The 14,159-nt window shown below is 33.5% G+C and overlaps 1 long non-coding RNA gene across 1 annotated transcript in view; it reads left to right on the top strand.

Annotated features, from left to right (window-relative positions):
- The first annotated feature begins 825 nt into the window (after positions 1 to 825).
- Positions 826 to 14,159, top strand: part of LOC106687396 (uncharacterized) — a 269,478-nt gene continuing 256,144 nt past the window's right edge. Inside the window, exon 1 of the long non-coding RNA XR_001344161.3 lies at positions 826 to 979. This is a non-coding gene — a long non-coding RNA (uncharacterized lncRNA). The remainder of the gene's footprint in view (positions 980 to 14,159) is intronic.

Genomic DNA, 14,159 nt, shown 5'->3' with positions numbered 1-14,159 from the left:
TTATTGAAATCAGTAGTAAAAAACGCTACCAACTTATTTTACAACCTAATACTTTTATTTGTTTATATATGAATTATATTTTTATTGTGTGTAATAAAGAAATAGTTATTTTAATACATATTATATTAATGCCTCCTTAATGTGAGATGATAATTGCTCATCGCTTCAGGTTTCTGAGTGAAAACATCGCATTCATATTATTTTCTTAATACAGATTTTGCTCCTCTTGTTGTTTTACAGTTTATGTTAAGACTCGATTACACCTGTTGCAGATGTAACTCGACAGAAGGGGACTTCCTGAGGGTGTACCTGGAGGCGGCGGGCGGCGTCAACGAGCTGACGCCTTGGACTGGGCTCCTGTGCGGGCGCCGCCCCAGGACCCTCTATAGCTCCGGGCCCCTGCTCGTCCTCGAGCTCCACACTTCGGCGCAGCAGAGGAACTCCTCCGGCTTCCTGGGGACCTTCCGCTTCCTGCCTACAGGTCAGTTCTTTTTGAAGAAATATCAGCATATTTTCGCAATGTAGGTTAAGACAGAAGGGGACTTCCTGAGGGTGTACCTGGAGGCGGTGGGCGGCGTCAACGAGCTGACGCCTTGGACTGGGCTCCTGTGCGGGCGCCGCCCCAGGACCCTCTATAGCTCCGGGCCCCTGCTCGTCCTCGAGCTCCACACTTCGGCGCAGCAGAGGAACTCCTCCGGCTTCCTGGGGACCTTCCGCTTCCTGCCTACAGGTCAGTTCTTTTTGAAGAAATATCAGCATATTTTCGCAATGTAGGTTAAGACAGAAGGGGACTTCCTGAGGGTGTACCTGGAGGCGGTGGGCGGCGTCAACGAGCTGACGCCTTGGACTGGGCTCCTGTGCGGGCGCCGCCCCAGGACCCTCTATAGCTCCGGGCCCCTGCTCGTCCTCGAGCTCCACACTTCGGCGCAGCAGAGGAACTCCTCCGGCTTCCTGGGGACCTTCCGCTTCCTGCCTACAGGTCAGTTCTTTTTGAAGAAATATCAGCATATTTTCGCAATGTAGGTTAAGATTCTTATCTGAATGGCCGAGTGGGTCATTCGAGTTAAGTTTTGAGACACCTAGGACATAAACGCTACTTTAAAAGTGTAAGATTTGAAACCTCCAAACAATATCCAAAGATTGCGTCTTGATGAATAAAGAAAGTAGACGTGGCCACATTAGAAACCCACTCTCTATTGACTTTAAACACCCTTAAATCCTCCCTTATGATCTGGTTCAACCAATTCGGATAAGGATCTTACATTATTGCCATGAAAGTAATGTTTCTGGAACTTATCCTCTAGACCAGAGGTTCCCAATCTTTTTCGGTTTGCAGCTCCCTAAATAATCGGATTTTTCCGCGGCGCCCTTAATACATTAAATTTTTTCTAAATTATTTAGTTTCTTGTAAAATTGGAAAACTTTCCTTTCTTAAAGCGATTTCCCATTTAACAGCGAAAAATTAAAAACAGATACTTACCATTTTCCATGGGATATTATAAAAATCTAATTTCAAATGTTCGATAATATCCATGTAGAGACTGGACAAACACCATGTAGTTGGGTTAGCCTTGGGCGACAATTAGAAGAACATTAACAAAAACCAATTTAAAAAGTTCCTTAAATCGATCATATTATTTACTCTAACATAACTCTGATTTAAGTATTAGTATAAATTATTGCTATCATAAATTATTCTAATATTATAAAATTACCATATTACCATATTTTTTTTACCAAAAAGTATCTTAAACGATCATAATTATCACCTTCTTAGTCATTACTTTATCTATAAACGATGTATGAAGTATGCCTTCACCTTAATGCCAGGAACACTTCACTTTTGGTTGGCCGGTTGGGTTTGTGTGGACTGTATAATTTAAAAATGAAAATAAAATTCTATTGTTTAAGTTACTGGGGAGAAGGAAGTGACCGAAATGAAACATCTATGATTAGATGGGTTAATAAATTTTGAATGACTGGGCTATGGAAAATTGTAGGTATAATGAGGTTGTTTGTGATGATGTAGATTTTGTTTGGTGGACTCACTCCATTCTCTGGCTTCTCCTTCCTTATCTCTTGAACTCCCTCATTTCTTGATCTCTCTCTCTCTCTTCTGCTCCGGGAGGCACCTCCGAGTATCTCTACTCACAAATTTTCATTACCGAAGATTGTGAAGAAAAAGAGAAAAAAGAACAGTGTTGGCAAAATACAAAATCAAGATGGCTCTCAGTCCATATTGCTTCTCACCACAGAGAGCGCTGGAGGAGATGAGCTTTGGCTGCCAGCCACTTGGGGCGCTACTAATCCTATATATGGCAGCCCTTCCAATTCAACCTTTCGGTTGCCGTAGGTTACCCGGAACAGACGATATAAAAAATCAATAACTAAAACATTTTTTTAGTTATAAGGGCAGTGATATACCTTCGTAATTGTTTGCCCTTCAATTCAAACAAAAACAGACAGAAAGAGAGAAAAATAATGGAATTAAAAAACGATATTTTTAACATGATATATCAACATGAAAATAAAAAAGTAGTAAAATATATTAAAAAGGATACTAAAGACCCAAGCAGTTGAGTGTCCATGAAAAGATTAACCAAACATCCAACAGGGTACCAAGGTGAAAAAAGTTTGGAAACAGCTGTCATATAGTGCAGTCAGAATCTTTTAATTATATGTTAAGAGTTTTTTGTTTTAGCCAATTAAATATTAATTTTATAAATTATTATATACTATTTTTTCTTTAAGTTTTTACTAGTAAAAGGGAGGTTCTAAATTATGAACTATAGCATAATTTGAATTTACCTTACCGGAATATAAAAATTAAATTTATTCGAACTAAATTGATTTTTCAAAACCGTTAAATCTCTACCTTTAATTTTAGAACTTACAGTAATCAGAAGAGCCCGAAACGTTGTTAGAATGAAATGATAAATAAAGGAGTAATTAATGTAAAGGGCTCCCAGAGCTGCAAGCATATGTCGTTGAGCCAGTGAGAAATTCCGTTCAATTAGTCGAAGCTTGTCAATTGTAGGTGGCTCTGTCTGATCCCGTTTGAGGCCAAACGAAGCGGTGTCAGTCCAAAGTAGGGAACGTCTGAAAATGTACCATTCCATGCTTTATTTTTAAAAAAATAACATACTATTTTTTAAAACAACTTATTTTAATTGCTTTCGAAACTTCAATCCAATGTTGGTACTGAGTAATCTGGGTACTTCGAACACTCCATTGTGTTCAGTTAAAATAACAAAAAAAATTTTTCACAAAAGAACTTATGATTAAAACAAAAAAAATATTTAACTTTAATTTTGATTTTGTTTTTATTACTGTTCCCATTGTTTTCAAATTCGTAGAGTTCCCTGAGGACGGATCAGTACTACGAAACGTCGGTATATAATTATATATACATTTAAATAAATGAAATTGTAGGGAGATACTCCGGATTTATTATTCTCTACAGTAAATGTAGAGAATAACAGAAAAAACTATTCGATGTTCACCAATAATTTACCTTACTTCACTGGACTTTTTCAGGCCTGTCCTGGTTGAAAAAAAGGTATACAACTTATTTTTTTCCACCAAGACAGCCCTGACGAAGCCCTGTATAGTGGGGCGAAACGTTGATTAACATTAAATAGTTTATTCTATTATTTTGTACCTTTATTGACCGCCACTCGGACTATCTTCCTACAATCTACTTCATAACTCGTTTTTTCCACATTTAACTCATTTTTTGTCTAGAGCTCTTCATCCTAAAATCTATCAAAAACTATGATATATAATTTAGGCTCTAATTCGTAAAGCAAAGTAACTGAAAAAATGAAAACTTTGACAATGTTAAAATATATGTTTATTATTGAATAATATTTTTCTTAAACCAGAACTGACCCAAATACTTTGCATTATTTCTCTTAAAATACATTTTTCCAAAAAACTTCCGAAAATCTATGAAATCAGCTATAAAAAATTTTATCAGTTTTATAACTGAGTTTCAAAATTTTTGAAGAAAACAATTGGATTACCTCATTCCTCCGTGGTTCTTCAAATATAAAGATAAACATAAATTATCTGTTGAATCGCTCTATTGTCTATAATGAGAATTACATTAGAGGTATAAGGCCCCTATCCCCTTATTAGAGAAATAAATTTCCCAATTCCCCATCAATTTACAGTTTTTTGTTCATCCGCAAACTCTTCCACCTTTACCACGGCCTGCTCAATTAGCTTCTATATTTATACAAAGTAAACCTACTGATTGCCCTATAGTTTCATTTAATGATGTTACTCTTACCCCTGTCGAACAGATCCGCTACCTTGGACTACATTTGGACAAGCGATTAACCTGGAATCCTCACACCAGACTAAAAAGGCAGGAAACTGCACGTCGATTTCGACTATTACAGCACTTACTAGACAGACAGTCTAAACTTCAAACACATTACAAAATATTGATCTACAGGACTGTAATAAGGCCAATCTGGACATATGGAGTTGAGCTTTGGGGCTCCACTAAACCTTCGAATTCCTCTCGTATTCAATCCTTCCAAAATCCTTCGTAAAATCCTCAATGCTCCTTATTTTGTAACAAATAAAATCATACATAAAGACCGTAATGTTCGCTATGTAACTGATCTAGCCCGAACCAGATATCACTCCTTCCATTATAAACTCTCTAACCACTCAAACCCCCTAGTTTCTAATCTTACATCCTCTTCTATTCCTGATAATCTTCCGAGGCGCCTGAAAAGAAGTTGGCTACGAGACCAGCTAATGTAAAATGTCATTAGAGTGCTACCAATGGGTAGTTTCTTTACACGCCTGTAACACTCCAATTTAACTTAGATCAGATTTACTAAATGTATTATAATGTACATTTGTAAATAGCAATAAATAAATATTTAAAAAAATATATATATTTAGACAGGTAGTGGGGTTAAAAAAAAAAATTAGGTACAGTAGTTGGTTAGATTCTAAATAACTATGTATAAGTGTATAACGAATGTGTAAGTAAGTTACCATACAAGTATAGTCTCACTGAATGTATACGAACCAAATCTTTATTAAAAATCATTTTCATTTTTTCGATCATTCGGGGAGTTGAAAGTTAACTTTGGTAAATTTTTAAGGTTTTTGAGCTTGCTATAGAAATTTCACTACTACCACGTAAAACCGAGAGAGGTGTTGTACTCTTGAGCATTTTCCTCATATTGGGAAATAAACGTCTATCTACCTTCCGTTACCCATTTAATGACGTTATTTCCGTATGTTTATGTTACTTCCTCTTTTACCTCCCCACCTATACTAAATTCAGTTTTGCTCTGGCAACATCGCAACGTTAAGATTGAGCATTTCTCTCACCAGTGCACTTCTAAAATCTCTCTTTTTTTTTTTCTTATTTGAGTATTTTGCTCACGTGCACACCTCCTACGTTACTCACATTAAATTGTGAACCTAAGGAAGAGGATATTAGATCTTTTATGACATTTGGATTTATAGGAGGTTTTGACGAGGTCTACTGCATAGATACGGATGGATCCACAAGATATGCGGATATTGTTGCTTTCCCTAAGAAGGGGAAGTCGGCAATCATTCTGGATCCCACCGTGAGATATGAAAATAACGACCTTGACCAGGCAAATAAGGTAGAAAGGGAAAAGAAGGAAATCTAAGATAAATGTATCCCTTTCCTCAAGGAGAAGTTCCGTGAGGGCTTCGGAGAACGAGACTTCAACGTGAGAGGCCTCTGGTTCGGAGCCCATAGAACGATACCCAGCACAACTAGGAGCTTCATGGAGGAGCTCGGGGTCGATGTCCAGGACGTGGCTAGGTTGACAGAAAACATAATACTTGACTCCCTGGTAATCATACACCACCACATGCATGGAAATTAATGAGTATGGGAGTTTATCCAGAAGCGGGGTGGCATGCATGCATCGCATATCTTATTTGTTGTTTTAGTTATTATTTATTATTATTTTTATTATGTTGATCAAATGAAATAGGGGCTGTGAAATAGGAGGGAAAAAAAAGGAATAAATCGAAAAACTTGTAGTTAGTTTGTAGACTGGTATTAATTGTAAAAGAAAAGTAAAAGAAAACTGTGGAAGAAAAAAAAAGATGTTATCTATCTATTATATTATATCATGTAAAAATATGTAACTTATATTTTTCCAGTCACGGATTGATCAGTATGCTGTGTAATGTAGCGACCCGATGTATTTGGGCAGCATGGATGAATAAAGTATTTCTTTCTCTCTCTCCTTGATATAAGAGCTGTAATTTATAATTTCTATTTCAAATTGCATTAAATGTAATCGTAATGATTTTTGTCATCACATCCAATTATGTAAAAAAAAAAATTCAAATCGCTCCCCGAGGGACCTATTATGGTACAAAAATTTAACCTGCTGAGTTAACTAACATTTGTTATTAGATTTATTTGAGAGTGAGTGGATTGCTCAGTAAGGCAATGTGCTACTTGATCGCGGGACAATTAATTATCGATTGTATCACCATAAATTTGTAATTTAAATTTCGTCCCATTTTTTGTTGTTTTGTATCTAGATTCACTACATATACACACACATAGACCATTGTGAGTGTGTATATTGGTTATTCGGACTTAGTGGAATTCAAAATGTGAATTCTATATGTTAAATATATAGTGGAAGTAAAAATTACCAAATGACCGGTTGAGAGCAAAAGTGTCCAGCCATTTTGTTCTCAAAACAAAAAAAAAGATTGTGGAGAAGTTGGTCGAGGGAGGGGGACATATATATGATTAGTGTAGTAAATATTCTTGCCTTCTAAAATGGTAAGTGATGTGCTGTGCCAGATTTTTTTGTTGTGATAATTACAGTATGTAACCATGGAAATTATTATTTTCCCTAGAATTAAGCTATATATGTTTTCTTTCTAAAGCCCTTAAAGTTTTAAGTAGTCTAGAAAAAAAAAAAAAGTAAAAATTCAGTATCTTTTTTAACCCACGTCTACTAAAACATATACGTGTATAATACCTCAGATCTGAAGATAAGATACTTAAACAAGAATATCATTCCCTCCTTGATATTTGGAAGAGCAAACTAACTAATTCGGCAACCCGCCCATGAACAAGGGAAATCCTTTCAGTCTCCCCCACCCCTCGCCTCTTACCCTTAGGGAAATTACACAGTCCTCGGCTGGTAGAGGATGTTTTCTATCCTGTAGTCCTGTAGCGAACATGGAACTAGTCTAAGGGGTCAGCTCTCGGCTCCAACTATAAAGAAGAATCTATGGGGAGCAAGTTAATTTATGAGTTGAATAAATTGTGATAAGAAAATTAAAATAAAATTGTGTTTAAAATAAAAATTCTTTTGTTTACCTGAAATTCAACCTACAAATTTTAATAACTTTAATTATGTTCAAAAAATTCCGCTGAACTCCAATATGCCAATACTCCATTTTTGCTTTTCAATAACTCAAAAGACAATTGTAATAATCTCAGATTCGTTGAGCTCTCTAAAAAGTTGTAGAACTTATACCCTGACATATCCACTTATCATAGGAATCTAATATTTCCTCTTAAAGCAATCAAAACAAATTAAGTCCATAATTTTCAAATAGGTCCTAAGCCACATTGGCATCGTTGGCAACGAACTCGCAGACAAAGCTGCCAGAAAGACACTCATAATCCCTGGACGAAAAACCGCTGTTCCCACCCCATCAGAGCTCAGTAGGCCTCTTAAAATAAGAATATCAGAAAGATGGCCAAGTTGGATGGGAACTCTCCGAATAAATCAAAAGATTAGTAAAACCATGGCCAACATCCTAAGTTGCTCTAACCCGCTTGAGAATAGTCATACTGTCATCACGTACTCTCACTTGGTCAGGGATATTCTCACCAACGTGGCAATATTGTCAGTTCATTATCAATATTAAACATGTTTTTTAAAAGAATTTCCTATCCATTTACTAACAATAAAAATATTAGGACTGACCCAAAATCGATCTGAATTTCGCACATATGAAGAAACTAGGATTATATTGGTGTTTAAATTTTTAAAATCTGATCACCTCCTTTCAAAATTATAGCTCAGATTCGATTTTTTTTTATATTTTTCATTATTATTATTCATTTTTTCTTAGATTAGGATCATGTACAATTGTGGTTTAGTTAACGTATGTGTGTGTTTGTGTAATTGAATTATAACATTCCATAAGGTGTTGATGAGGTTTACGGTTTTGAACAAAAACAAATAAAAATTGTGATTTAAATTTTTTAAACATCCCACTCCACTATGGGTGCCATCGTGTGGTGGATGTTGTCTCCTCTTCTTTGGAATGTTCAGCGAAGGATTTTTTTTCCTTGTAGAATGGCTTTTGATTAAGTCTGGCACCCGGGACTGCTTTACAAACTTTTTAAATTCCTACCTATTACTACATTCTCATTATCCATTCCTTTCTCACTGATAGGTAGTCGAATGTTTTAATTAGAATAAGACCTAGACTGATACTAAATATCATTTAATTTTAGATTGACTTGGTGAACTGAATCAAAATTTTTAAAGCCGTTTTCGAGAAAATCGAAAAACATGTTGTTTTTTAAATTTTATTTATGTATAGCTATTTACAACTATATTTACATAAAAATACATCAAGTAAATTTGATATAAGACCAAACTGGATTGATAAAGACGTGTTGGGAACCTAACCATTGGTAGCAGTCTAATCATATTTCCACAATAGAAGGTCTCGTGGCCATCTTCTATTCAGGCGCCTCGGAGGATTGTCATGAATAGAAGATAAAGCAAGGTTAGAAACTAGAGGGTTTTAATGATTAGGGAGTTTATAATGGAAGGATTGATAATTTGGTTTGGACTAGATCGGTTACATATAGAACATTAAGGTCTTTATGATTTTATTTGTAACAAATTAAGAAGCATTGAGGATTCTGGATAGTAAGAATCGTAAGGAATACGAGAGGAATTCGAAGGTTTATTGGAGCCCCAAATCTCAACTCCTCATGTCTATATAGGCCTTATAATTGCCATGTAGATCAGTCTTTTGTAATTAAGTTCAGACCGTTTGTCTAGTAAGTGCTATAATAGACGAAATCGACGTGCTGTTTTTTCAGTTTTGTGTGAGGATTCCAGGTCAACCGTTTGGCCAATTGTAGTCCAAGGTAGCGGATCTTTTCGACAGGATTAAGATAAACATTTTTAATGGATATTGTAGGGCAGTCATAGGTTTACGACGAGGTGTAAAGGTGATTTGGTGGGGTTTATTTTGATCCTCTAATTACAACACCATTCTTGGGGTTTCGATATGGGATTAGAGATTTCGGGATGCAATTAAAGGGTTATTATTGACTGTGAGCACACATGTTTCATCAGTCCAAGTGATCAGGATAGAGTTAGGATTGGTTGGGATGTCAACTGTATAGACTGTAGAGGATGGGACCGAGGATACTACCTTGAGGAACACTAGCGCACTGAGAGAAGAGGGCTAAATAGGAAACATCGTGGTTTACTTTGAATAATCTGAAAACAATTTGAAAAATGATTCTATAAAGTATACATAGGTACATTTGTACCCGCTCTAAATATATAATTTCATTTTCGTATGAAATTTTAGTTTTGAGCAAGGACGTTCACAGACACACAGATAATTTTTATTTATCTTTATTTATTTACTCAATAGAACTCAAGAAATTTATTACCGTCAAAAACTCGAATTATAAATTTTTCACGTTCGCAATGCATTCCCTCACTATATATTCCTTATATTGTTAAGTGAAAGTAAAAATGGATTTCCAATATTTTATGAGATACGCCACTTTTGCTCTTATTCCCTATTTCATATTACATTTTTTATTCCTCCAGCACGGTAATAACTTCATTTACCTAAATTTCAGGGTTTAGGTAAATAACAAAAAACAAATATAATCTATTTCATTTTATAAAATATGTCTCCGTTATATAGCATACATATTTTAAAAAATTTAAACTTTATATCAATTTATATAGATTTAATCCAGATGAAACTTGTTTATATATTTTTTTTCTTTTGATCGATCCTCAAAGTTAATTGATATGTATATAAAAGAGAGGAGGGAGAGTCGAACCGGGAACATGAAGTTAAAAAAAAAAGTTTGATACAGTAACTTTTTTTCGATACATTTTACCAAAATCCGATTGAAGTTTGCTCACTCAGCGGTACAAAGCTCCCTGTAGTATAAGTGCACTGCCGACCAAATCCCTAAGCAAAAACTAATTTCCGGAGCACAGAAGTGCTGTCGACAGGGCCTTATGGGTTCAGCGCTCTCAGTGTGTGATAGTCATCACCGGTTATTTCAAAATGACCGGTTATTTTCATTTTTAAATTACCAAAAAACAATGGGAAGATATTACTGTTTAATTTTGTTTTCATTTTCGTAGATTATATTTCCTGTTTAATTCCCCTTTATTAAATTTACCTGTCATAAAAACAGATGTTCAGCAAATTTAGTTAGCTAAAGCGGTTCTACATTAAACGGTTGTTATTAAAGGATATTAATTAATTAAAACTGAGACACTAATTATCAGTTGGTTCATTTACTGAATTATAAATCCTGTAGGGCATATTATGGTCTGATAATAATTTAATGAAATGTAAAACTAAATGGTGTAGTGTGTGCGCGTCGCAAAACCAATTTCACTTATTATTCCACTTTAATTTTTTTTTTAATAATTTATTTATTGCTATTTACAACTGTATAAATTTATATACATCAAGTAAATTTGCTGTAAGTGATATAATGACGTGATATAATTATGTGGAGAATATGCCCATTGATAGAATTCTAAAAACATTTCTAGTAGAGAAGATCTCGAGGCCACCTTTTTTTCAGACGCCTAGGAGGATTATTAGGTAATGAAGGAGAAGCCAGGTTAGAAACGAGTTGATTTGGGTGGTTGGGAAGTTTATCATGGAATGATTGGTATCTGGTTCTGACCAAATCGCCAACGTATGGGATATTGAGGTCGTGATGGATGATTTGATTTGGGGCAAATTAAGGAGCATTAAGGATTTTACGAAGGATTTTGCACAGTAAGAATTGGATTCGGGAGGAATTCGATGGTTTAGTGGAGCTAATTTGAAACTAAAGTGGGGAATAATTACACCATGATCTTTGTATCCCTTTTTTCCTTGATCTCATACCAACTGAATTCTCAACATTCCATATAAATCTTTCTAATCCTGTTCCACCCATCCCTACAATCCACCTTGAAGGTTGAAACGGCAGTGGTCAATACGCCTATTGTAAAATAAAATCTACAATCAGAGTTGTGGCAGTGGTCAGATGCTCTACTCATGTAGATTGTTTACGGCTTGGCACACTTGCTCAGCCTCCACTGGCTCATTTCCAGTGATGCATCGAGAGGGCTGTGCTGGTATCTCGAAGAGCCCTGCTCTACTCCTCATTCGTAGGGGAAAGAGTGGGCTTAGGGATCCTTCTCTGGCCAAAAGTGTAATTGTGCCTGTTGATTATGTAATTTTCTTTTTATTAAATTTTTAGCATAAATGTGATAATTTATCACAATTACGTATTATCCAACAACGTTGTGGAAGTGATAATATTAACAAAAAAAAAAGTTTTCAAAACATCTTTCTAAATCGCAATAGTTACCCTTCTCCTGACTATAAGGAGTTAATTAATTTATGGAGTTTTATAGAAGCAAAAGCTATTACCACGTTTTCGTATTTTTATGGTTCTTATTACAACAGTCTTAAAGTTATAACTATAGTTCTAAAAACCATGGAAACACAGAACATTTATTTTCTCGATTAGTTAATTATCAAATCTTATTATATTTTATATTCATTAATTTTTTATAACTGCTTAAACGAATAATCATTTATCTCAAACAAACAAGATTAAAGTACTTTAAATTAAGCCTGCTTCAAAAACCTAAATGTGTCACTAGATGGGAATATCATACTTCGTTTGTGGCTTAGATGTTACGTATCCAGAGAAAGTGACATGCTGAATGTTCTAACTTATATGGTTGATTATTTTTATTTGTTTACCATTTTCTCAATAATGGCTCTAAAGAATTTGATTAAACCAATCAGAAAATACGCAAGTAATAAGTCCTTGATAACAGCTACGTTTCACATTGAAATTGTCCAACAGGGCCGAAATAAAAAATGAAAAAAATTAAAGTATCTTTGATCTTTATTTGAAGTAATTAACCATTTATCGGTTTTAGTTGTAATAAAAAATGCAGAAAATATAAACTATAGAAGAATGTGATGATAACCTAAAACAGAGAATAAATGTTGTCGTGTTTTCATGGTTATAACAACGATCATGACTTTTGACTGTTGTTATAGCAACCAAAGAAATGGGAAAACATAGTACTGTATGGATTCATTTCAACTCAATGTAAAATGGTACTAGAACGTTTTATGATACTCGTCACACCATATTTGGTTATGGCCATATTTATATAGCCATATTTTCTATAATAAAAGAAAGTAAAACTAAATAAATTATTTATAATCTTAGATACTTTCTTGAGGCTGGTTTTTGTTGTTTCAATAAATAATTTAATTTTTATCCATTATAGTCTCAACACATTCAATTCCGACGTTTCGGCCTATTCGGCCATCCTCAGGGACAATCTTAATACAATTTTTGAACTAAATGATTTAAAAACACAACTTCATGCAGGCTATTTTGTCCTGGTCAAATCACAATTTTCACATTCAAACAAAAATTAAAATTTATTTATCACAGTCACTTATTTGTTAAAACTTTATCACAACAATTTAACAAATAAGTGACGGTTTTTAAATCATTTAGTTCAAACATTGTCTCTGAGGATGACCGAATTGGCCGAAACGTCAGACTTGTGAGGGAAATAGAATGGTTGAGAATATAATGGATAAATTAAATTTTTTATATAAATAAATAAATTATATTTTAATAATTAGTATTACAACTAATTTATATAATGTAATAACAAGTATTTAAAAATTAAAACAATACAAAAAGTGTTATATGTTTTGAACTTATTACAAGCACAGTCCCTAATACAGACATTTAGAAAGGAGTGGCTTGTCTGAAGTTAGCGCAAACTTTGCTATTTGCATACGTTTCAAAAGTTCGAGAATGTTTTGAGTATATTGTGCACTTTGATCTTTTATGGTCTTCTCTGAGTTAAGAGGTCTAATTCGAAAATGTTCCTATTACTACTAAAACATTACTGGCTTTATTTTTGTTTCGTAACTTTAAATTGTTTCATGACAATTTTAATTAATACATATCATATCATGTATGATATTTTGTTTCATAATGAATGTATTCATTATGAAACAAAATATACAAAAATTAATATACAATGCATAATATGATTATGTAATCATTCGTATATTAAACTACTATTTATAAAATTATAATTAATTTAAATAACATTTTTTTCAAAATTTTTATTAATTCGTCATAAAGTGTAGGATGTTTTCATCGTGTCATCTCCCTATCATTATGATTACAATTATCCTGTTATAATAATAGGAGGTAAACTGAACGCATTTCCACTTTGTAAATATTTGAGTTTAATTATTTTTTCTTTTTTGTAACATACGAAGCATGAAAAGTGCAGTGTTTATTTTTTTTGTCAAAAGTTAGCAATATTTTTCCCAGTGTTTAATATATTTTATTCCAATATTTTTTTTTAATAGCTATTTCATTATTTCCTACTAAAATTATAAACATAAATAATAAATATATACAAATAGAAGATACACTAATATTATAATTAAATTAAAAAGAATCATGGACTGTATTACACATGAAAATATTAAAAAAATATATAATTCAATTTTTATTTTGTATACTTGTTATTTTAGTGTTTAATAATTATTTGAGTTTTAATTTTTAAAAAAACTTTTACAGTAGGCATATATATGAGAACAATAAAATCTCGAAATGCCGTGAAATTAATATCCTGAAATGTTGGAATAAATTTGCATTTCAGAAAATATAAATTATACAGTAAATTTTTAAATCATATTCTAAAGGACTAAATTAAAATTATTCTAAAATTTTAAGTAAGATCAATATGTGGTTACTAGTAAAATGTTAGTTATAACATGAAATGTTCAAATTCTTGAAATATACAAATGTATATATA

This window comes from Halyomorpha halys, unplaced genomic scaffold, assembly GCF_000696795.3.
Source record: "Halyomorpha halys isolate HHAL.00 unplaced genomic scaffold, Hhal_1.1 Scaffold956.1, whole genome shotgun sequence".
Lineage (NCBI taxonomy): Eukaryota > Metazoa > Arthropoda > Insecta > Hemiptera > Pentatomidae > Halyomorpha > Halyomorpha halys.
Note: the sequence above shows the minus strand (reverse complement) of the source record. Positions and strands in the feature narration are given on the sequence as shown.